The following is a 24,831-nucleotide window of genomic DNA, read 5'->3' as shown; positions in this document are numbered from 1 at the left end:
CAAATTAACCCATTGCTGAATTCAGAACTTTGTCTACTTTTCATAAATGTTTAGCTTTCTGGGATCCAGCATTGGTTTCACACCCATTTCTGTCACTAACTGGAAGGAGGGTGAAAGCACAAAAAATAGTAAAAATGGGCTATGTCCCAGTAAAATGCCAAAATTGTGTTGAAAAATGGGGTTTTCTGACTCAAGTCTGCCTGTTCCTGAAAGTTGGGAAGATTGTGATTTTAGCACCGTAATCCCTTTGTTGATGACATTTTCAGTGAAAAAACCACAAGCCTCCTTCTGCAGCCCTTTTTTCCCATTGTTTTGGAAAAAACTAAATTTTCACTGTAGTTTGGCTAATTTCTTTATCTCCTTCAGGGGAACCCACAAAGTCTGGGTACCTCTAGAATCCTTAGGATGTTGGGAAAAAAAGACACAGATTTGGCGTGGGCAGCTTATGTGGACAAAACGTTATGAGGGCCTAAGGGCAAACTGCCCCAAACAGCCAAAAAAGGCTTAGCACCTGAGGTGGAAAAGGCCTGGCAGCAAAGGGGTTAAGTAGTGTAAGTATTTTACAAGTTATAAGGCATTTAAAGTGATATCTATCACTGCTGTACTATCACAGAATTTCACAAACTTTTGTGAAACTACCAAGCTACACAGCCAAAGTGTAGTAACAACAATATGGCCGTCCGTTCACTCTCTAAAACAGCATTTATCCAATTGTATACCAGCTTGTCATCGCAATATACCATGATATACTGCAAAGTTAAGATGGTATACCATGTACCAAAATATAACTAAGGCCCAGCTATTGAATTGTAGTACCATCCTGTCAGTTATGAAGTTGCAAGGGCAATACAATACTTAATCACATTTACAAAGTAATGCAAGGCCACCATGCTTGGCCCTTCTTTGATTTTGGAATGTGGAGAAACACAAGGCAGAATAATTCACCGTTTTGCACTTACCGTACACACCATGATCTGTATTGCTGCTAAATATCACATACATCCATATGCCACACCACTGTAACCACTCCACTATACACTATTCAAATTTATGCCACTCCACTCTACCCATGTCCACTGTATGAGACTCCATTCTATGCCACTCCACTTTACGCTATTACACTGTCCACAACACCAATGTACGCTACTAGAGTTTCTCTCACTTTACTGTATGTCAGTCCACTCGATGCTACTCCACTGTACTCTATTCCACTGTATGTCATTCTACTTTATGTTGCTCCACTCTACTCTATTCCACTGTATGCCACTCCACTCTGTAATACTCCACTGCACACTATTCCACTGTATGCCACTCCACTGTACGCTAATCCACTCTGTGCCACTCCAGTGCATGGCACTCCACTCTATGCCACTTCATTCTATGCTATTTCTTCGGACTCCACTCAAGTATATATCACTCCACTCTATGTTAATACATTCTAATCCGCTCCACTGTATGTTGTTTCACTCTATGCCACTCAAGTCCATGGCACTCCACTCTATGCCATTTCATTCTATGCTATTGCATTGGACCCTACTTGAATATATGCTACTCCACTGTATGTTTTTAATCTTTAACCCATACCACTGTACACAACTCCAGTCTTCACTACTCCATTACATGTCACTCCACTATACGTTACTCCACTATTGTTAGAAATGAGGTTTCTGGTTGGCTGGGGTTTGCACCTTAGCCAGGCAGTACCAACCCACTCTAGTCAGGGCGAGGGAGTTACACAGTCAAGATAATCCCTGCTCACCCCCTAGGTAGCTTGGCACGAGCAGTCAGGCCTATCCCAGAGGCAATGTGTAAAGCGTTTGCACAACACATACAACACACTTGACGGAATATCCCCACCACAAAGGAAACATAATATCAAGTTATATAAAAATAAACTGTGTTATATAGAACATCATTAAACCAAACATAACATGTCAGTAATACCCTGCTACCCAAGCAGTTGTCAGAATATTAAACAGTACTATTACTCTGCGATAGCGAGCTGAAATCCCGTAAAACAAATAGGTTACTGATTATTCTGCAACATAAGCAGTAGTCAGTAAAACATTACTAAGGAAATGCACTTGCCATAAGATCATCATAAATGCCTATAAAAGGAACATCAGAAAACACATGGCAAGTCATGAAAAGTATAGCAGCATAAATGCATGGGTCATAATTTACATGCCTCTAAGAACCCACTTGCCCTGGTAAGCACACCATCATGAATGCCCATAAAATCAATCAATCAATCAATCATTGGATTTATAAAGCGCTCTACGTACCCGTGAGGGTTTCAAGGCGCTGGGGAGGGGGGAAAGGGGGGTACTGTTACTGATCGAAGAGCCAAGTCTTGAGGAGTCTTCTGAAGGTGAGTAGGTCTTGGGTCTGTCGTAGGTTGGTGCGAGGGTGTTCCAGGTTTTGGCGGCGAGGTATGAGAAGGATCTGCCGGCGGAGGTCTTTCTTCGGATGCGGGGAACGACGGCGAGGGCGAGGTTAGTGGAGCGGAGTTGACGGGTGGGGGTGTAGAAGCTGAGTCTGTTGTTCAGGTAGGCTGGTCCGGTGTCGTGGAGCGCTTTGTGGGCGTGGGTAAGAAGCTTGAAAGTGATCCTCTTGTCCACGGGGAGCCAGTGTAGGTTTCTCAGGTGGTGGGAGATGTGGCTGTGGTGGGGTACGTTGAGGATCAGCCGGGCGGAGGCGTTTTGGATGCGTTGGAGGCGTAGTAGGTCTTTTGCTGGGATGCCTGTGTAGAGTGCGTTGCCGTAGTCCAGCCTGCTGCTGACAAGGGCCTGTGTCACCGTTCTTCTGGTTTCTGTCGGGATCCACTTGTAGATTCTACGGAGCATGCAGAGTGTGTTGTAGCAGGAGGAGGAGACTGCGTTGATCTGTTTAGACAAGGTGAGGGAGGAGTCGAGGATGAAGCCCAGGTTGCGGGCGCGCTCAGTCGGTGTCGGTGGGTTTCCTAGTGCGGTAGGCCACCAGGGGTCGTCCCAGGCAGAGGGGGTGGGTCCGAGGATGAGGACCTCTGTCTTGTCCGAGTTCAGTTTCAGACAGCTGTTTCTCATCCATTCGGCGATGGATTTCATTCCCTCGTGGAGGTTGGTTTTGGTGGTGCACGGGGCTTTGGTGAGTGAAAGGATGACCTGGGTGTCGTCGGCGTAGGTGAGAATGTTAAGGTTGTGTTGTCGGGCCACTTGTGCGAGGGGGGCCATGTATATGTTGAACAGTGTCGGGCTGAGGGATGAGCCTTGGGGGATGCCGCAGATGATGTCGGTGGCTTCGGAGTGGAAGGGGGGGAGGCGGACTCTCTGGGTTCTGCCGGAGAGGAATGAGATGATCCAGTCAAGGGCTTTTCCTTGAATTCCGATTTCTTGGAGGCGTGATTTCAGGGTGCGGTGGCAGACTGTGTCGAAGGCGGCAGATAGGTCCAGGAGGATGAGGGCTGATGTTTCGCCATTGTCCATTTGGCGTCTGATGTCGTCTGTGGCGGCGAGAAGGGTGGTCTCAGTGCTGTGGTTTCGTCTGGAGCCGGACTGGGATGGGTCCAGGATGTCGTTGTCTTCGAGGTGGCTGGTTAGTTGTGTTTTGACGATTTTTTCAATCACCTTCGCTGGAAAAAGGAGTAGGGAGATGGGTCGGAAGTTCTTGAGGTCGTTGGGGTCTGCTTTGGGCTTCTTGAGGAGGGCGCGGATTTCGGCGTGTTTCCATCTTTCCAGGAATGTCGCTGTTTCGAAGGAGATGTTGATGACCTTCCGTAGTTGGGGGGCGATGGTGGAGCCGGCTTTGTTGTATACGTGGTGGGGGCAGGGGTCTGACGGAGATCCTGAGTCGATGGAGTTCATGATCTTACGTGTCTCTGTGTCATTGACTTTGGTCAAGGACGTCAGGTGGTTTGTGCAGGTGGGGTGTTTGGGGGTGGGGTCTGACGTGGGGGTGGCGTTGAAGCTGTCGTGGATGTCGGTAATCTTTCGGTGGAAAAAGGTGGACAGTGCGTTGCAGAGTTCTTGGGATGGAGGGATGTTGTTGACGTTGGCGCTGGGGTTGGAAAGTTCTTTCACGATGCTGAAGAGCTCTTTGCTGTTGTGTGCGTTGTTGTCCAAGCGGTCTTTGAAATGGGATTGTTTGGCTTGTCTGATGAGTTGGTGGTGCTTGCGGGTGGCGTCTTTGTGGGCTGTGAGGCTGTCGGTGTGCGTTTGAGGAATCATTCCTTTTTTAGCTTCCGGCAGTCGCGTTTGGAGTTTAGGAGCTCGTCGGTGAACCAGGTGGCTTTTTTTCTGGTTTGGTTGTCGGTGGGTTTCTTGAGTGGCGCGAGGGTGTTGGCGCAATCGTTGATCCACAAAGTGAGGTTGTGTGCGGCGGTGTCTTGGTCGGTGGGGTCGGGGGAGGGTTCTGGGAGAGGGTGTTGGTAAGCTGGTCTTCTGTAACTTTGCTCCAGCATCGGCGGGGTGGTTGTTGGGTGCGATGGTGATCGGTATGTTTCTTGTAAGTGAAATGGATGCAGTGGTGGTTGGTCCAGTGGAGTACGGTGGTATGGTTGAAGGTGACGTGGGCACTTGAGGAGAAGATGGGGTCAAGCGTGTGGCCAGCGATGTGGGTTGGTGTGTCGACGAGTTGTGTGAGGCCGTGGTTGGTGAGGTTGTTGATCAGAGTGGTGGAGTTGGTGTTGTTGTTGTTCTCCAGGTGGAAATTTAGGACCCTGAGGAGGATGTAATCCGTTGAGGTGAGTGCGTGGGTGCTGGTGAGATCGGTGAGGGATTCGCTGAAAGGTGCTCGTGGTTCGGGGGGTCTATAGATGAGCGTTCCTCTGAGAGTGGTGTTGGGGTCAGTGTGGATGCGGAAATGTAGGTGTTCGGCGGTCTTGAGGGAGTCATCGGTGTGGGTGTCGATCTTGAAGGTGTTTTTGTGGGCGATGGCTATTCCTCCTCCGATTCCGTTGGTGCGGTCCCTACGGATGATCTTGTAGCCGTCCGGGATGGCTATTGCAATGTCGGGCGCCGAGGAGTCGTTCCACCAGGTTTCGGTCAGGAAGGCTACGTCTGGGGCGGTGGAGTCGAGCAGGTCCCAGAGCTCGATGGCATGCTTGCGCGCGGAGCGGGTGTTGAGGAGTATGCAGTGGAGGTGGTTTGTTCCGGTCTTTGTTGGTTTCGTTGTTCTGTCGCAGGTGAATCTGCAGGTGCGGCATGAGAAGGGTTCGTTGGTGTTCCTTGGTGAGGACTGGAAGCATGTTTTGATGCGGCCGGGATTGAGGGCATTGAGTTGGTCGGCCGTGTAGCGGCGTCTGGAGGAGCAGGGGTCTCGCGGACCAGGGTTTGTGGCGCTGGGCGCAGTCCAGGCGCGGAAGGGCGCAGACGCGAGGGGGGACGGGGGAGCAGCTGGGAGGCAGGAGGGAGCGGCGAATGGGGGCACGAGGGGGGCAGGTCTGCAGGGAGGCAGCGGCAGGGAGAACGGCTCGGAGGGAGCCAGCAAGGGGAGCGCACAAGGGGCAAAAAGCAGCAGAAAAACCGGAAAAAAATGCACAGAAGGAAACTGAGGAATGAACGGCACAGTAATTCAAGGCACAGAAAACGAGTCACAATAACATGAACGGCACAATAATTCAAGGCACAGAAAACGAGTCACAATAACTTTAAAACGGCACAAAGCACAAGTCTAGTGAAGCTTACCAGAGCCCACTAGACACCAGGGATGAGGCGCAGGCGGATGCCTGCGGGTGGAGGAGGGCCTCGAACACGCGATCGGCAGCGTGTGCAGGGTCAAGGACAAGGGAACAGCTTGGTGGTGCTGCGGACGTGGGTGACCGATCTCCTGACCAAAATCAGGTCAGAGGTCACTCACCCTCGACGCGGAGCAACCGCCATTAAGAAGGGAGGGGGAGGGAGGAGCAGCTGGGAGGCAGGAGGGAGTGGCGAATGGGGGTGCGAGGGGGGCGGGGCCGCAGGGAGGCAGCGGCAGGGAGAACAGCTCGGAGGGAGCCAGCAAGGGGAGCGCACAAGGAGCAAAAAGCGGCAGAAAAAACTGAAAAAAATGCACAGAAGGAAACTGAGGAATGAACGGCACAGTAATTCAAGGCACAGAAAATGAGTCACAATAACATGAAAGGCACAATAGTTCAAGGCACAGAAAACGAGTCACAATAACTTTAAAACGGCACAAAGCACAAGTCTAGTGAAGCTTACCAGAGCCCACTAGACACCAGGGATGAGGCGCAGGCGGAGGAGGGCCTCGAACACGCGATCAGCAGCGTGTGCAGGGTAGAGGACAAGGGAACAGCTTGGTGGTGCTGCAGACGTGGGGGAGTGATCTCCTGACCAAAATCAGGTCAGAGGTCGCACTCCCTCGACGCGCAGTGACCACCATTAAGAAAGAAGGGGGGAGGGAGGAGCAGCTGGGAGGTGGGAGGGAGCGGCGAATGGGGGCGCGAGGGGGGTGTGGCCGCAGGGAGGCAGCAGCGGGGAGAACGGCTCGGAGGGAGCCGGCAAGGGGAGCACACAAGGGGCAAAAAGTGGCAGAAAAAATTGAAAAAAATGCACAGAAGGAAACTGAGGAATGAACGGCACAGTAATTCAAGGCACAGAAAACGAGTCAAAGTAACTTTAAAACGGCACAAAGCACAAGTCTAGTGAAGCTTACCAGAGCCGACTAGACACCAGGGATGAGGCGCAGGTGGATGCCTGCGGGTGGAGGAGGGCCTCGACCAAGCGATCGGCAGCGTGTGCGGGGTCAAGGACAAGGGAACAGCTTGGTGTTGCTGCGGACGTGGGGGAGCGCTCTCCTGACCAAAAAGGAACATCAGAGAATACAGTGGTCATAACTGCACCGGTCAAGCTGACCTGGTCAAGCTGACCAACAGGATCAAGACTGATTTGCATATGGCTGGGTCCAAACTGGAATGGCATGGGCAGCAAAAAAATGATGGACTTAGGCCCAGATCTCTGTACTGGGGGTGAATGTTTGACACTGTTTAGCATTCCGTCCATCACTTGTTCTTTTTGCATTTGTCGCCCTAAGTGGGAAGGGTATGTCCAGACGTGGGTCCCGTGCTTCCCATGCCGCTGGATTCAAGCTAGCCTGGCTGATGAGGGGTGAAACCCCGAAACCGGTCCCAGGATGCTTGTTTCCAGTTCGCAGGGCCCAGCAACAGGCCAGCACAAGGGGGAAGCAGTCAGTGGCAGTCCCTCCCAGTGACCCGGTAGGTCACAGGTCAGCACAGCAGAAGTAGTCCAAGACTGTGCCTGGTGAGTTCCTCTGGCAGCATTCTTTGTCCATATCCTTAAGATGTTTCCGGTGCACTTTGACATGGGGAAAATCCCCTGTACTTATACTCAGTTTTAGAAAGCACTAACAAAGAGGGGGGTAAAGGTCCCAACCAGTTTACACCTGGTTCTAGGAGTGTTCCCTCTCACCTTCAGCACAGGTTCCAGACATCAGTTGGGGGTAAACAAGCCCTTTGTGTGAGGCCAGGGAATAGCCTTTACAAATGCAGGTATGCCCTGCCTCTCCTTCTCTCAGCCCAGGAAGACCATTCAATATGCAGATGCACCTCTGTGACACCTCCACCCTCCCTGTGTACAGGCTATCTAAAAAGTACGCACAAAGCCCAGCTGTCACTCTGTCCCAGAAGTGGGTTGGAGTCAAGCTGCAAAACACCAGAGTCATAAGCATAGAGAAATGCTCACTTTCTAGCATTTCTATAATGGTAATAAAAAATCCACCTACACCAATAAGCAGCATTTCTCACTACCATTATAACCATACCATACATGCCTACGCTACCCCTCATAAATCAGACAATACCCATTAGTCATAAGGCAGGGCATTTCCAATGCAATCCTATGAGCAAGGCAGCACTCACAGCAGTGAGAAACCAAAAAGGCTGTTTGTCAGTACCAGGACAGGCCCCACAACCAGGCACATAGACAGATGGATCTACAAAGGCTATTACAAAAAGTGAGAATAAAATCATTGCTGGTCTATGGTGCCAAGAGTTGTGATGCCATACTTTATGGTGCTGAGCTCTGACGCTTTTGTTATGTTTCTCATTTAGAGGAATCTGAGAATAGTTTATTTTTTAAACTTTAGCTTCCCTTCCTCCTAGTACCCTGCTGTATCCTCTATTTTTGGACATGGGCATTAAAAAGGTAGCACAGACGGGTTCTCTAAACCCATCATTTTTCTGGCAAATATTATGCACCACCCCAGAGCTGGCCCACTATGCTGCTGCTCTTTTTGATATGAGCAGGGTTGACCAATATAATAATATCCCATGGTTGAGGGCTATAAAGAACCTGTTGCTTTCTGTAGGCCTTGGTGATTGCTGGTCGCCACCTTCTGTCACCCATATGCCATCCAAGCTTGTGCTGAGAATATTGGGCACTCAACAAGCAGGGAGTAAGAAAAAGCAGTGGGCACATTATGGATTTTTTTAAACATTAAATCAAAATATGGACTAAAGAAATATTGGGAGGTTGTTACTGTCCCTTTTAATAGGAAGCTCAATTCTGAGTTGGATCACTTCCCCATAGGGCTTTCAGTGTAAAATGTGCTGGTTCTGAGTTGGTAATGTGTCCCTTTTGTAGTGACCGTATTGAGTCAGTAGCACATATGCTATTTGTTTGTCCGGCTTATGCCCCAGCTCATTCAAATTGATTGTTACCTATTTCTAGGTAAATGGGCATCACCAGCCATTCTGTCAGTTTGCGGCTTTTGAAATCAGACCCTTGCACCCTGTATGCTTGTGAAGCTGCAAAATGTTTGGGTCTGAAGTGGGCACAACGAATGTTTGCGGTCCAGTGATTAGGATTCCAGTGGCTCCATTCAGGTGGTTGTATTGGATTGATTGTCAACCTACTTGTGAGTTAGTTGAGCTGTCATTTTTTTATCAGCTAAGTTTTTTTTTTAGCATTTGGTGTCTTACAATACTTTTGCTATTACTTGTGAAATTCTAATGTAATGGGAGGGATCTCGCCTTGTGTTGTAACTACAGTGTGTCTTTTAATAACTTTTATTGGCATCTGTGATATTTTGTTGTAATGAGAATTTGTTATTAATGGTTTTAATCATATCTTGTTTATCGTCTGATCATATTGGACCTTTAATGGCTTCAAAATAAAGTAATTTGATGAGGGTGAGATTAAAATCTTGTACGGAAACATTAATCACCCCAAAGGAAAAACAAGTAGCTGCAAAAGTAGATCAAGGGGCCCTGAGACTGATCTTGACATACAGCAAAGAGAGTACAAGAATAAAAATATTTTTCTGCAAGCATTGGCATTAAATATCAAAAGATTCAGCCATTGGCCTGATTTTGAAACAATACCAACAGGTGCGTCACTAAAAGACAAACTAGTCAAAAGTCACTTTCAGGACCACCAGCTGAAAAACTGGTTGGAGGAACGACAAAGTGAGTTTATAACATGTAAAAGCTGCGAAGGGTGCAAGATTGGAGTAAACATGAAAACGATCTTGGTCAGAGAATTAAAGACAATAACAATCAGAAATAGAATTTCATGTAATTTACAGTATGTGGTGAATATGTAAATGAATGTGCTTGTGGTCTTCGCTGTGTGGGGAGCACAACCTGCATGATAGAAGAGAGGATACTGGAACACGTAGGAGCAGTGAAACATCGCAACAAGATATATGTCACAGCCAAACATATAGTGCAATGCCAAGTCAACAACTGGAGAACAACGAGATATAATGGAGTGGACATGATCTTACCATGTGTATGCAGTGGCAGTCGAACTCAGAAATTGGGACACCTTGAATCCAAATATATTATTAGACTGAAAACAAAGGTGCCGCATGAACTCAACAATGACGAAGAACTGTTTGTGCACTCATAATACAAAGACACACAGGGCCTCATTACGACTTTGGCGGTTTTATGGAAGAAAGCAGCATCGGTGGCCGCCAAAATACTCACACTGTGAAGGCTACGAAAAAACAGACACAAATCCGACACCGTCAGGAGACAGGAGGGCAAGAAAGAGGTTCTTTCAGAGTGAAAAACCACTGCACTCAGAATCCACCACTGTCAGAACACAACACTACATTTGATAGTTTGAATATCCCACACCTGACACACATACATACACCAGACACACCTACTCACAGCATGATATAACACACCCCAACACAACCCACAATCCTTTGCTACAAAATCAATTTACACACACACACGCAGCAGGCACATACATCATATAGCACCATTACACCATAGGTACAGATACACATCCCACCCAGCACACACAACAGAACTTCACTACCAACACAAACAACACGTAACGACCACACACACACACACACCCCAAGTGTCTATCACCCACAAAGCACCACACACACCCCATCAATCATCCTACACTGTACCTTCACACACACTACACCCACCCACAACACAACCACTACCATGTCCCCACAAAAGCACCCACGGTTCACAGACGACGAGATGAAGGTCATGATGGATGAAATCGTAAGGGAAGAGCCACAACTGTTTGGAGCACAAGTCCAGCAAACCTCGAATGCCACGAAAATGGAGTTGTGGCAGAGAATAGTCGACAGGGTCAACTCAGTAGGCAACCATCCATGCACAAGAGTATACATCAGGAAGAGGTAGAACGACCTTAGGGGGAAGGTGCATTCCATGGCATCACAACACCAGATCGCCATGCACAAGACTAGCGGTGGGCCTTACCTCCTCCCGCAGAGTTCATATCTTGGGAGGAGAAGGTCTTGAACATCCTGCATCCCGAGGGTCTGACCGGAATACCTAGCGGACTGGACTCTGGTAAGTGCACACAACCTCCATGTCACACATTTGTTGTTTATTGCATGCTTCCTCACCACCCAGATACTCTCCAATGTACTTCATGTCTCATTACACATCTCATCTAGCCACCTAGTGCCCCTCTCCTGCATGCCACACCTCCACCCAGCCCAACTGCCCACACAGCCCTTGGCAAAGTCATGCTTAGCATGGGCTAATACTAAAACTACAACTTCCACAATGCACAGGCCCATCTATGTTAATACCTGGAATATGCAAATGACACCACATTCCTTGCATGTATACATATTGGACTAGCAATAGAAACTAGATGTTACAACTGAGGATCACTACATGTCAATGACAGAAATGCAATGGTACAGCACAATTCCAAACAAGGCTAAACACAGCTGCAGCACTGTTACTAATCCAATTGGCCACTAATCAGGATCCACAACCCAGAAAGCAACCCACCATGGTATAGTATGTTAGATGGCAGACTCCATGCACATGCAGAGCATGCATAGACAAGATAGTTAGACTTACATACTTCTATTCCCTCCATCTATTGGGACACCATGCTGCTATGTGCAGCCATCTGCAACTCACAACTACCATGCCTTAATAGTCACTAACAGTGCAGAATAGTCATGTGAACTATCAATCTGTACCAGTACCCATCCACATAGCCACAGGTACTAAACCTGAATGACACCAACCTAAATGGAATATGGTGCACATGTCACAGACCACTATCTATCACCAATGGTATGCTGTGCAGCATCTGCCACTGTCATTGCTGGGAATAATGTCAAGCCACTGTTTGCATATGATAAAAAGGTAACCAAACACATCTTCTATATGTAACTCACTCTCTCACTCCATCAACAGGCACCCCTGCCAGTGCCACCATGAATAGGATACCGCAGACTGCTAGCCCACCACAGGATGAACGACCCAGTGAGGACAACACGCCTGGATGTCTGGACACTGACAAATTACCTGGCCCATCTGGGGCACCTGGTCAGTGTACGACTCCCTGCCCACATCAATTCCCCCAAACCCTGTGGCTTCAACATCAAAGCCAATCCTTTGTCCCCAAACCTGTGTCCCAAAGACAAATCAAACTATTGTGTGCCCCACAGTACAGGGACCAGAGTCGACCCCTCACACCTCAAGACAATGAAGGTCCTGCAAACACTGGGATTAGATTCACCGTCCATGGGGCACAGGCATATGGGGGATAGAGGTATGGATGGGAAGCTCTGGGACAGAGAATGGGGCCCCCAGGGGACTCTACTGACCAGGCAACCATCTCCCAAGTCCTGGGAGCATACCAACAATCCAGGTCAGGATGGGCCAGATCATAACATTGTTGGGGGAAAACCAAAGGCTTCAGAGGGAAAACTACCAGGAGGTCATGCAGCAGTGGCAGGCCCACAATGCCACCATGGCCACCATTGCAGGGGTGCTGGGGGATATCAACACCACCCTGCATGCTTCCTCCACCCACAAGCAGGCCCCTTCAGCTAGCAACATAACATCAGACCTATCCAGATCAGCGGTAGCCGGTGGAATGGACGCCCTGCCAGGGGAACGACAGCCCTCAGACAATGCAAACGTGGACATCTATCCAGACATTTGGCGGGAGCAGATGACAAAACCACACCCACTACCAAGGAGTGACCCTCAGTTGATTTGTCTCCCTGGTGTGCCATTGAGAAACTCTGTTGACTCTTCAGTGACATAACTCCATCTCCCCATAGGCAATTGGACACTGGACCTGTACAAGCAACAGCTGTACCACCTACTCTGATGATTCCATCTACCATGATCCCACTTATTACCTCATGGACAGTGTATGCTCCATATATTTTTGGCACAATATCAATATATGCACAGTAAACATCAATGGAACACAGCTACTTTATATGTCTTCATTGTAACATCAACAAAAGTCATGATTGCTATATGTGAGATGGCTATGCACCCCTACATCCAACAGTTCGTGTAATGGTCAGCAGAGTGAGACATCCTCAGCAGGAGACACAGTACAACAGATATATTCCAGGACATATGTCAGACAGTCCAAAATCCTGATCCACACAAGAGTATAGTCAGTATGCAAACCTGCAAAAAGACAATGACAGAGAGTACCATCAGGATGGAAAGCATGGAGCCACACAAAGCGCATATGTAGCACATTGTTATCATCCACAGTGTAGATTACCTCCTAACCGTGGCCCCCCAGAGATTACCTATATAAACACCAGTCACAGACTATTCATCAGAAATCACTGTTGCTGCCATTTGTCATTTACAACCCTCAATTCTCAAATCATTCAGCAATGGCTAGTCTCTATAAAAGCCTCAAGCCATAGGTAGCAGACGCACATATTTTATTACGATACTCAGTGGGTGGAATGACATGAGTACAGGAGAATGCAGCACATATTGCTCAATACTGGTCTGTACATTGGAGATTTGATTCAAGGAAACTACAGTGGGTACACTTGTTAGATATGATACACTCATACTGTGCACCTGACATTCAAATAGTCTGCTCCCCCAACACACACTTAGGGATAGGACCAGATCATACCACAACTGAAGAGTCTACTTAGGAGGACTATTGTCAGCAAATCATGTGGAAATTCAACACTTGCCAACCCACATTTACCATACTGGTACACAAGTGGAAGTACTGAATGTTAAGCTCAGTCCTAGAGTCAGCTGCACCTTCCTCCTCTGCCTCCTCATCACTTGGCATGTAAGCATTATCCAGCCACTGATCCAGCTGCCTCACCCTCATCAGCTAGAAATGGTATCTGACATCTCAGGGCTAGATTGTGGAGCATACAGCAAGCTACTACTATCTGTCATACCTTTTGGGGTGTGTAGAGGGCACCTCCAGATAGGTCCTGACACCTGAATCTGACCTTCAGGAGGCCAAATGTCCTTTCGATTACACGCCTCTCCCCCCTGTGGGCCTCATTGAAATTGACTTCCCCATCCGTGGCAGGGTACCTCACTGGTGTAAAACAGCCAGGGAAGGTTAGGATAGCCAGAGTCACCTGTGTGAACAAATGTAGGACCAGTGACATAACAGGTATAGCGACAGGGAAGATTTTGATGATAGATGCATTAACAGTGAACCACATTCAAATGTATAAATACCAAAGAGCCAGGCCCACTCTGTGTGTAGTCATCCCACCATGCGTGGGACATTGCTGTTCCTCAAAATGAAGAGTCATGGACAGTTCCAGGAAACTTGGCTGTGACCGGTGAGATGTACTGGTCTGCCAGACACACGAGCTGAACATTAATGGAATGGTAGTTCTTCCTCTTCCTATACACCTGTTCATTGCCACTGGGAGGAACCAGTGCTATATGTGTGCCATCAATGGACCCTATCACATGAGGGATGTGCCCCATATCATAAAAGACTGCCTTCACATAGACCAAATCTGCACACTGGGGGAACCTTATGTAGCGGTCCATGTGTTTCAACAATGCACACATTACATCCTTCAATATAAGACTGAATATGGGCTGTGACATTCCTGCTGCCAAGCTCACTGGTCTCTGAAAGAAGCCTGTGGCAAGAAATTGTAGCACTGACAGGACTTGTACTGTGGGAGGGATGACATAGGGATTGCGTATGGCTGGTAATAGATCTGGCTGCAAATGTGTACATAGATCCATGATGATCTGACAAGTCAGACGATAGGTTTGTATGATATGCCTGTCCTCCATGGTTGCAAGGTCAACTAGTGTATGGTACACTGGTGGTTGTCTCAATCTCTTCATCGCATGATATCTAAGTAGAGAGGAGAAAATGTACACTGAGAAATGCACTTGACATATAAGCTAAACATACTGACATATACAATAATGGGCATACAGAAGCGCTTTGGACACCAGCCTTACAGCACAATGCTGAACCTGTAAGTCATATAGGACACATGTCACATGTGTAATGTACCATATGTGACAGACTGGGCTGTCCTGCACTGATCATTACAAAAGTAATGGGATTCATCAATTACGTGCCACCACCTTAGTGCCACTGAGTATACCGGCACATCACACCACTGTGTCATGCATTTCACATGTCAGCACTACCATGATGGCACAACCTGGGGTTACTCCCCAATTTGACCTAATATGTGTATGGCACACTCATATTTGCACATCAGTGCATGAGATGTGCACAAAATGGCAGCTGCCGCCTGTAACCTAAGTCCACCGACGTATGTCGTCATGGCAGTAGGCGGTCACAGCTGCCATGCAAGTTGTCATTTGTTACCATTGCTGTCTATGGGGGATAACGGCCAATGGTGATGACCGCCAGCGGTGACAGTCCTATACCTGGCAGCCGTGACTGCCATTTTCTGCAGCCTTGCTGACTTGACTCCTGATACTGTTGCTAGCAAGACCTCCACAACTTGAGCTGCTGTGTACTGTCTCTGGGAGCCATCATGCCACATCCTGCAGTTGATAGGGCCCCAGCCTTCACCTCAGAAGAGCTGGAGAAGCTTGTGGACGGGATCCTACCCCTGTATGGACAGCTACATGGGGCACCAGAGGAACAGGTGAGCACAATCCCATGGTCATGTGTGATAGGGGTGCGTGTGACACTGAATGGGGTAAATGTACCAGTGAGGGAGTATAGATGCATGCAGAGTGCATGAAGTGAAGACCTGTGGGCAGAGAGGATGGGTATGTGTGGGCACTTGTTGATTCTCATGTGTATGGGTCTCTCCTGTTAGTATGATGCCAGTGTACATGACTTTCTCCTTTTGTTTGTCTCATCCATGCAGGTGAACTCCCATCAGAAGAAAGGGATCTGGCATGCCATCACCAAGGAAGTGGGGACCCTGGCGCTCCATAGCTGGCAGAGCAGCCATTGTCGCGAGTGGTGGGAGGACCTGAGACCCTGGGCCCAGATGACTGCAGAGGCCAGGTGGGGATGTCCTCCCAACAAGTGAGGGGTGCCCGTCGGACTGTGACCCCCTAATGGCCTGCATTTTGGCAGTGGCCTACCCTGAGGTGGATGGGCATTTGAGGGTAGCACATCAGCCACAAGTGGGTAAGTGCTGACTGTATCCTGGAACTTGACTCAGGTTCTATGGGATTTGCTGCCTCACTGTAGCTTATGTGAAAATGTAGTCAAAGCAAAATGTATGTAGACTTGGGGGGAATGGGTAGTAACCACCCAGCATGAGCTTAGGTTGTAGATGTGACTTGATGGTTTGCTGTCAGTGAATGTACGTCGCCCATATCCATATTTCTACATGTCTGCATTGTAGAGATGGCCTTATCAGATTGGCACATGTGTGACTCCATCCTGCCTTTACTATGGATGTGAGCTTGTGTACCACTCTACCCACTGAGTATGACCTGCTCTATCCATCTGCATTTGAGCATTGGTGGCTCCAAGGTGTCAGTCCACACCCCTCTGTATAGCACACCTGTATATGCATCTGTGTGCCTCAGCTTTTATCATTGAGACTATATAAATCAGGTACTGATAATACTATTGACTCCATGTGAGGTAGCCATTACATTTCCACCACAGATGTGGTTTGTATTGGACTGGACTAATGGCTTGACAGTTGTATCCCTATATATTAGTAATATGCTATATATTGGGTATGTGAAAGTTGGTCAAGTAGGTTCATTTGAATTGTACCTTTGAAATGGTCTGATTGCAACCAATATGCATTTGTTAGTGCTAGACCTGTAGGGAATAAACCTTGAAAACAATTGGATAATACTGCAGGTGGTAAGTGCCTAGATAGACCTCGTCATTCACAATATATAATGTTAATGCCATGTAAGCCAATGCCCTAGCAATTACAGTGCAAAATGGTTAATTAGATGCCTACATCATGTCCCAATTGTTACTTGAGGGCACATCTGATGAAGTGTAAACATTTCAGATACCCTTGGCCCTAGCTGAAGTGGGTGATTAGGACAGGATTGGGTATTGTGTGACTTACGATATGTTGATGTGAAATAAATGCTGTATTTTCTCTTCTGAGGCTGCCCTATGTAGTAGTGTGATGTGTTGTCAGTGCAAAGGCAGTGGTGTTGGACCATGCATCCATATCGTTAGAAATTGGGTCTTTGGTTGGCAATCGGGTTACCCCTGTCCAAGCAAGGACTGTCACCCTAGTCAGGGCAAAGGAGAAACACACCTGGTTAACCCCCACTCATCACTTTGGTAGTTTGGCACGAGTAGGCAGGCTTAACTAAGAAGCAATGTGTAAAGTATTTGTACCAACACACAGTAATACACTGCAACACTACAAAATGAACACCACACCTGTTTAGTAAATAGTCAATATTTATCCAAATTAAACAAACCAAAATGAGAAAAACCAACATACACAAGTCAAAATATGAACTTTCAAAATAATAAGTCTTACTCCCTAGAAGACAATGGAAACGATGATTTTGCACAAAGTACCTGGTTAGCGTAAAAAATAAAGCCTCACTGGTAAACATGCATTGGAAAAAGCAGCTATGTGTTGATTCCTTCCTCGCAAGGGAGGCCGTGTGTCATTTCTTCTCTTCTCAGGTCAGTTCAGCAATGCGTAGTTTCTTTTCTCTTGCAAGAGCTCAATGCGTCGATTTCCAGATGGGGTACCTCGAATCTGCACCGAGTCATGTGTGAGTTTGACACCCAGGGACGAGGTGTGGGAAATCCTGTTGCACGTGTTAGAAAACTGCGCTGCGTGTGCTTTGCGTCATTATCAGCAGCTGCGAGAGGGTGTTACGCATCATTTCTTCAGCTGTAATGCATCTATCTCCCAGCTGCGATGCAGGTGGAGCACCGATTTTAGCTGAGAATCCGGCAATGTGCCGTTTATCACCCGCATTGCAGATGCTGCATCAAAAATTTCCTTGCACGATGTTCTGTGCGTGGATTTTCAACTCTTGTCTACCAACCTCACCTTTCAAGTGCCCAGGGACAGGATAGAGCACCAAGTGGGAGGCAGGAGCGACAACAGAGAGTCCAGATGTTGGACCTAACACTCCAAAACAGGAGGCATGCTCAGTTCAAGCTCTTGGAGATGCTTCACAAGCAAAATATATCACAAAGACCAGTGTTTGTCCCCTTTCACAGGCAGAAGCAGCAACTGCAGGATAGCCCAACAATGCACAGTCACAGGCAGGGGCAGCACTTCTCCTCAGCACTTCAGCACTTCTCCTTGGCAGAGGTTCCTCTTGATCCCAGAAGTAATCTAATTTTCAGGGGTTTTGGTTCTAAAATCTATACCCTCCTCTACCTTTGAAGTATGCCTTCTTCAAAGGAAAGTCTCTGTTGCTCACAAGATCCTGCCTTGCCCAGGCCAGGCCCCAGACACACACCAGGGAGTTGGTGACTGTATTGTGAGAGAGCAGGCACAGCCCATTCAGATGTAAGTGACCACTCCTGCCTCCACTCTAGCACAGCTCATCAAGATATGCAGGCAACACCTCAGCTCACATTGTCTCACTGTCTGGAGGGGATTCACAAAAAGCCAACATGTCAAACTGACCCAGACAAGCAATCCACAAACAGGAAGAGTCACAGAATGGTTTAAGCAAGAAAATACTACTTTTTAAAAGTGGCATTTTCAAACTTACAATCTAAAAACCAACTTCACTCAAAGATGTATTTTTAAATTGTGGGTTCAGAGACCCCAAACTCCTTATTTCTATCTGCTCTCAAAGGGAATCTGTAGTTTAAAAGTATTTAAAGACAGCCCCCATGTTAACCTATGAGAGAGATAGGCCTTGCAACAGTGAAGACTGAATTTAGTGGAATTTCACTGTTAGGACATGTAACATACATTAGTACATGCCCCACCTTTAACATACACTGCACTCTGCCCATGGGGCTACCTAGGGCCTACCTTATGGGTACCTTACATGTATTAAAAGGGAAGGTTTAGGCCTGGCAAGTGGGTACACTTCCCAAGTCAAATTGGCAGTTTTAAACTGCATAGAGACATTGCAGTGGCAGGTCCAATCGATCTTTACAGAGCTACTCATGTGGGTGGCACAACCAGTGCCTCAGGCCCACTAGTAGCATTTGATTTACAGGCCCTGGGCACCTCTAGTGCAATCTACTAGGAACTTACTAGTAAATCAAATATAGCAATCATGGATAAGCCAATTACACATGCACTTTCACTTCAGCACTGGTTAGCAGTAGTAAAGTGCTCAGAGGATCAAAAACAGCAAAAAACAGAGTCCAGCACACATCAAAAACCTGGGAAGCAGAGGCAAACTGTTAGGGGAGACCACGCCAAGGAAGCCAAGTCTAACAAGTACCCCCCCAGCTGAAAGTGTGGAGAAACTACCCATCCTCATGAAACTTCTCATCACTAAGGAGGAAGAACCTGGACAGACCATCAGCACTGGTGTTTTCTGTGCCAGGGCAGTGTTCCACCGTAAAGTCCATCACATATGGGGAATTGGACCACCTCAACAGTTTTGGGTTTTCACCCTTCATCTGCTTTAACCATCTGAGGGGCCTGTGGTCTGTATGAACCTGGAAGTGAGTCCCAAATCAGTAGGATCCTAGCTTCGTCAGTGCCCAGACCACAGCAAAAGCTTCACACTCAATTACACTCCACCTACCTTCCCTGGGAAGTAACTTTCTGTTAATGAAAGCTACAGGTTGATCTAGGCCCTCTTCATTTTGCTGTGACAACACTGCTCATATAACATGCTCTGAAGCATCGGTTTGCACAACAAACTCATTGGAGAAATCAGGTGCCTTCAGCACAGATGAGGTGCACATGGCTGCCTTCAGGGCATCAAATTCTGTCTGGCAAGACTCCGTCCAGATCACCTTCTTTGGTTGCTTCTTGGAAGTCAACTCATTCAAGGGAGCAACAGTGGTGCCATTCCCTTTGACAAACCTCCTATAATAGCCAGTGAGGCCTAAAAAGCCACTCCCCACCTGGTGTCCCAAGTACACCACAGAACCCTGTCCTAGTTGGCACTTACTTGCCTTAATATTGAGGCCTGCCTTTTGCTTCTAGGTTCTCTTGTGCAAGAGCTCTGAAGCAGGCAATCTGGTTTCTAAAAGCCAGCATGTAACTGAATACATCCTGGGGAGGTTTACTGGGGGCTTTCTCTAAGCCCTCCTTCACCAGATTCAAAGGTCCACTGATGGGGTGGCCATACAGTAACTCAAAAGGACTAAATCCAAGCCCTTTTTAAGGTACCTCACTGTAGGCAAAAAGAAGGCATGGAAAGAGGATGTCCCACTTACGTGTCAAGGGCTGTGACAGGCCCATAATCATGCCTTTCAAGGTGTGGTTGGACCATTCAACCAGACCATTGCTTTGGGGTGGTAAGGAGTGGTGAACTTATATGTTACCCCACACTCCTGCCACAGTGACTTTATATAAGTAGATATGAAGTTGGTACCCTATCAGATACGACTTCCTTGGGGAACCCCATGTGCGTAAAAAAACCCATCAATGAACGTTCCACCACAGGGGAGGTGATTGCCATCAGCAGGATGGCTTCAGGGTACCGAGTGGCATGGTCCACCAACCTGTTGCCTGTAGCTGTCTGGCAATCCAGAGGCCCCACAATGTCAATACCAACCCTTTCAAAGGGGGTACTAACCACTGGAAAAGGTTAGAGGGAAGGCTTATACTTCCCCCCACTCTTGCCACTTGCCTGACAAGTCTGGCAAAACCTACAATGTGCATCCATGTGCCAGTGCATCTGGGGCCAATGGAAGTGGGTGACATGCTTGTCAAAGGTCTTGTCTTTCCCCTAATGTCCAGTTAAAGGCACATCATGAGTCAGTCCCAGTAGGAAGGCTCAGAAGCATTGGGGTCCCACCATCACACGGGCTGACCCAGGCTCAGCAACCTTAGGCTCACTATAGAGGAGGCCATCCTACCAATAGAGCAGGTGAGATCCAGGCTCTTTGCCAGCCACCTGATCTGCAGCCTGCTGTCGCAAACCCTCCAGAGTGGGGGATACTATCTGTCCTTCACAGAATGCCTCCCTGGTAGGCCCCCCTTTCTACTGCCACTGTGACAGCATAGGGACCTCCCCCAGCTCAGCCACCTGTTCCCCTGTAGTCTCTGGGGCTTCAGTCTCAGCCTCCCTCTGACCACCCTGACTGGCTGCCATTGACAGAGTAGATACGTATACCCACCCAGGCAGACCCAACATTCGCAAGTGTGACCTGTTTTCCACCTCCTTCGAAGGTGAATCCTCCAGGTCATTGCCAAGCAAACAATCTACAGGCATGGTTGGACTCATAGCTACTTTCAAGGAACCTGAGACACTCCCCCCCCCCCATTCAAAGGGAACCTGCCCCACTCTGCACAGGTGCTCTGAGTTGTTCACTGCAACACCTTGGTGAAGTACACAGGGATCTATCTGCTCTTCAGACACCAGGTGACTCCTCACTGTAGTCACACTGGCTCCTGTGTCTCTCAGAGCCTCCACCCTCTGTCTATTGATGGTAACCCGCTGCCTGTATTTCTTAGTGTTCTCAGGCACTAGGGTTATCTGGGCCATGTCACTGTCCCTTAGTGAGGCAAGGGTGATATGAGCTGGCTCCCACACACCTGGAACCAACTCCTCGGCAAGTGCTATATTGGCCAAACCCTGTGACTAAGCACCAGTGGGTGCCGGTGTAACCTTGGGACATTTGGGGACCCCCTCACATGACCCACCTGGTCACATGCTAAGCACTTGTGGGGACCCCCCTCTGCAGGTTTCCCTTTGGAGAACCATGGTTCCTTCTCACTGGGGGGCTCGGAATCCTTACCCTGGGAACTAGGTTGGTGCCCTTTAGAGAACTGCCCCCATTTACCCTTACCCCCCTTTCTTCTGGGAAGGACCCTGCCAACCCTTGGCATGTCTCCCCCATACCTCTTCTGGACCCTGGCTCTTTCCCAGTGGTCAGCTTCCTGCACAAGCTTCCTAGGGTCAGTCAGCTTGCTGTCAATCAGGTGCTGGCGTAGCTCTGGAAAACAAAGACTGTACAAGTGTTCCCAAGCTTTTTATATTGTAAAGCCACTCATATGTTGTGAACTTACTGCCCTTCACCCAATCGTCCAGTGACCTGCAAAAGGGATCTACACACTCCAACCACGTTTGGGGCTCTTTCTTTTTGTAGGACCTAAATATACTGCTCAGGGGTCAGACCATATCTTGTGGGTAGGACATCCTTCATTTTTGTGTAGGTGAGTCCCTGAGGATCCCCTAAGGATGTCAGAGTGTCCCTCCCCTCTACATCAAAGTGCTTACACAGACCCACCCCCAATGTGCCTTAGGAACCAGGTTCATATGGAGAGCAGACTTGAATGGCAATTATGTTCATCCTCTCTCTTATAGTCCTTCACTAAGTCCTAAGTCCTTAGGAATGTGTATCATTCTCTCAAGCTATATTGAAGTACTGATTCTTCACAAGCAGAAATATACTACAAAGTCCAGTAGTTGTCCCCTTTCACAGGTAGAAGCAGCAACTGGAGTATAGCCCAACAAAACACAGTCACAGGCAGGGGTGGCACTTCTCCTCAGCTCTTCAGCTCTTCTCCTTGGCAGAGGTTCCTCTTGATCCCAGAAGTAATCTATTTTTCAGGGGCTGTGGCTTTACTACTTATACCCCTTTCTGCCTTTGAAGTAGGCCTACTTCAAAGGAAAGTCTCTGTTGTTCACAAGATCCTGACATGCTAAGGCCAGGCCCCAGACACACACCAGGATGTTGGAGACTGCATTGGGAAAGGGCAGGCATAGCCCACTCAGGTGTAAGTGATCACTCCTCCTTCCACTCTAGCACAGATGGCTCATCAGGATATACAGGCTATACCCCAGCTCCCTTTGTATCACTGTCTAGAGGGGATTCAGATACAGCCACAATGTCAAACCGACCCAGACAGGCAATCCACAGACAGGCAGAGACCCAGATTGGTTTAAGCAGCAAAATGTCTACTTTCTAAAAGTGGAATTTTCAAACTAAAAATCTAAAAAAACAACTTCACTGAAAGATGTATTTTTAAATTATGAGTTCAGAGACCCCAAACACCACATGTCCATCTGCTCTAAAATGGAATCTGCACTCATTTATTTAAAGGCAGCCCCCATGTTAACCTATGAGAGAGATAGGCCTTGCAACAGAGAAGACTGAATTTAGCAGTATTTCCCTATTAGGACATGTAACACACATCAGTATATGTCTCACCTTTAACAAACACTGCACCCTGCCCATGGGGCTATCTAGGGGCTACCTTAGGGGTGCCTTACATGAATGGAGAGGGAAGGTATAGGCCTGGCAAGTGGGTACACTTGCCAAGTCGAATTGCCAGTTCAAAACTACACACACAGACACTGCAGTGGCAGATCTGAGTGGGTGGCACAAGCAGTGCTACAGGCACATTAGTAGCATTTGATATACAGGCCTTGGGCACCTATAGTACAATTTACTAGGGATTTACTAGTAAATCAAATATTCTAATCATGGATAAGCCAATTACACATACATTTTACATAGGGACACTTTCACTTTAGCACTTGTTAGCAGTGGTAAAGTGCCCAGAGGATCAAAAACATTTGTAGTTTATCCAGGGCATGATGTGCATGCAGAAATGGCTGTGGTGTAATCATGAGGATGACTCCAATCATGCAAACCTACTTAGAGTTAGATATAGGTGTGAGGGTTGGCATACAGGGTTGGGTAGTGGTGACATATTGCGACATGATGTAGGACATGTGTATTAGCAGCTGAGAAAAAACTAGGCAGGATATGTATTGTTACAGATGTGCATGTTTACAAGTGTGTATGTTGGGTATGTGCTAACCCTTTCTCTCCCTATCTCTCTCTCCCTCCCTCCCTCCTTCAGTCTCTTTATTTGTGTGCATCAGCAGGAGAAGGGGCACAGATGAGTGGGGATGTTTCAGGCCACGGGACCCAAAGTGCTGCTACCAGCGACAGCTCGGGACCCAGTGGCACGGGGGTGAGGGGAGTGCCACAGGGGAGACCGGATCATCCATGTCATCTTTGTAATCCTCATCCAGTGGACACTACCTAGAAGTGGTGGACCCTTCTGGGACCACCCCAACACCATCATTGTCCACCACCCCTCTTACTACCACCACCCTCCGTGTAGCTCCCCACCCAGTTGCCGATGCCTGCTCACTCAAATGGGTGGGCATCTCCATCTCCGCAGGTACCTCTGCCCCTGCCCCAGTCAGCCCTGCTGCCCTCAGTGAGGAGGCTATTGACCTCCTGAGGTCCATCTCTGTGGGTCAGTCGACCAGAGTGAATGCCATCCAGGGACTGGCAGCTCAAGTCCAGAAGAGCAATGCTTTCCTGGAGGGCATTCACAGTGCACTGGCTGGCCTACAGAGATCCTTTCAGGCTGTGGCCTTCACACTGATGGCAGCCAGTCACTCTTTATCTACCGTCCCCCCACCTACCTCTTCCCAAAACGAAATCCCTCTCCCCAAACCCAGCCGAAGCACACAGACAGACAAGCGTGCATCAACCTGAACAGCCAAAGGTACTGCTGACAAACATAAGCACCACAAGACCCACCACCACAATACACACAAACACCCACCTGCAGACACACCAACATCCACTACCTGCACCCCACCCCCACCTCCTTCACAGACACTACACCAGACACACTTGCAACCACCACACCAACATTGACTGATCCAGCCATAACTCCTATCTCACCCACAGTCACCACAATAGCAGACCCGCAGACATCCACCCCATTCACCCCATCTGCAACCACGACAACAACCAACACCTCCACATGCAGCACATCTACCATATCTGCAGACATCACCCCAACAGACATTCACCCATCTAGCGTGGCATCACACAGCACCTCCTCCCAAGACACATAGGGGGTCATTCTGACCCCGGCGGGCGGCAGGAGCCGCCCGCCTGGAGGGAACCGCCGAATGACCGCACCGTGGTCAAAAGACCGCGGCGGCTATTCTGGCTTTCCCGCTGGGCCGGCGGGCGACCGCCAGAAGGCCGCCCGCCGGCCCAGCGGGAAACCCCCCTCAACAAT

This window comes from Pleurodeles waltl, chromosome 7 (assembly GCF_031143425.1).
Source record: "Pleurodeles waltl isolate 20211129_DDA chromosome 7, aPleWal1.hap1.20221129, whole genome shotgun sequence".
NCBI classification, from domain to species: domain Eukaryota; kingdom Metazoa; phylum Chordata; class Amphibia; order Caudata; family Salamandridae; genus Pleurodeles; species Pleurodeles waltl.
The sequence above is the reverse complement of the archived record's forward strand: the minus strand, read 5'-3'. Positions refer to the sequence as shown.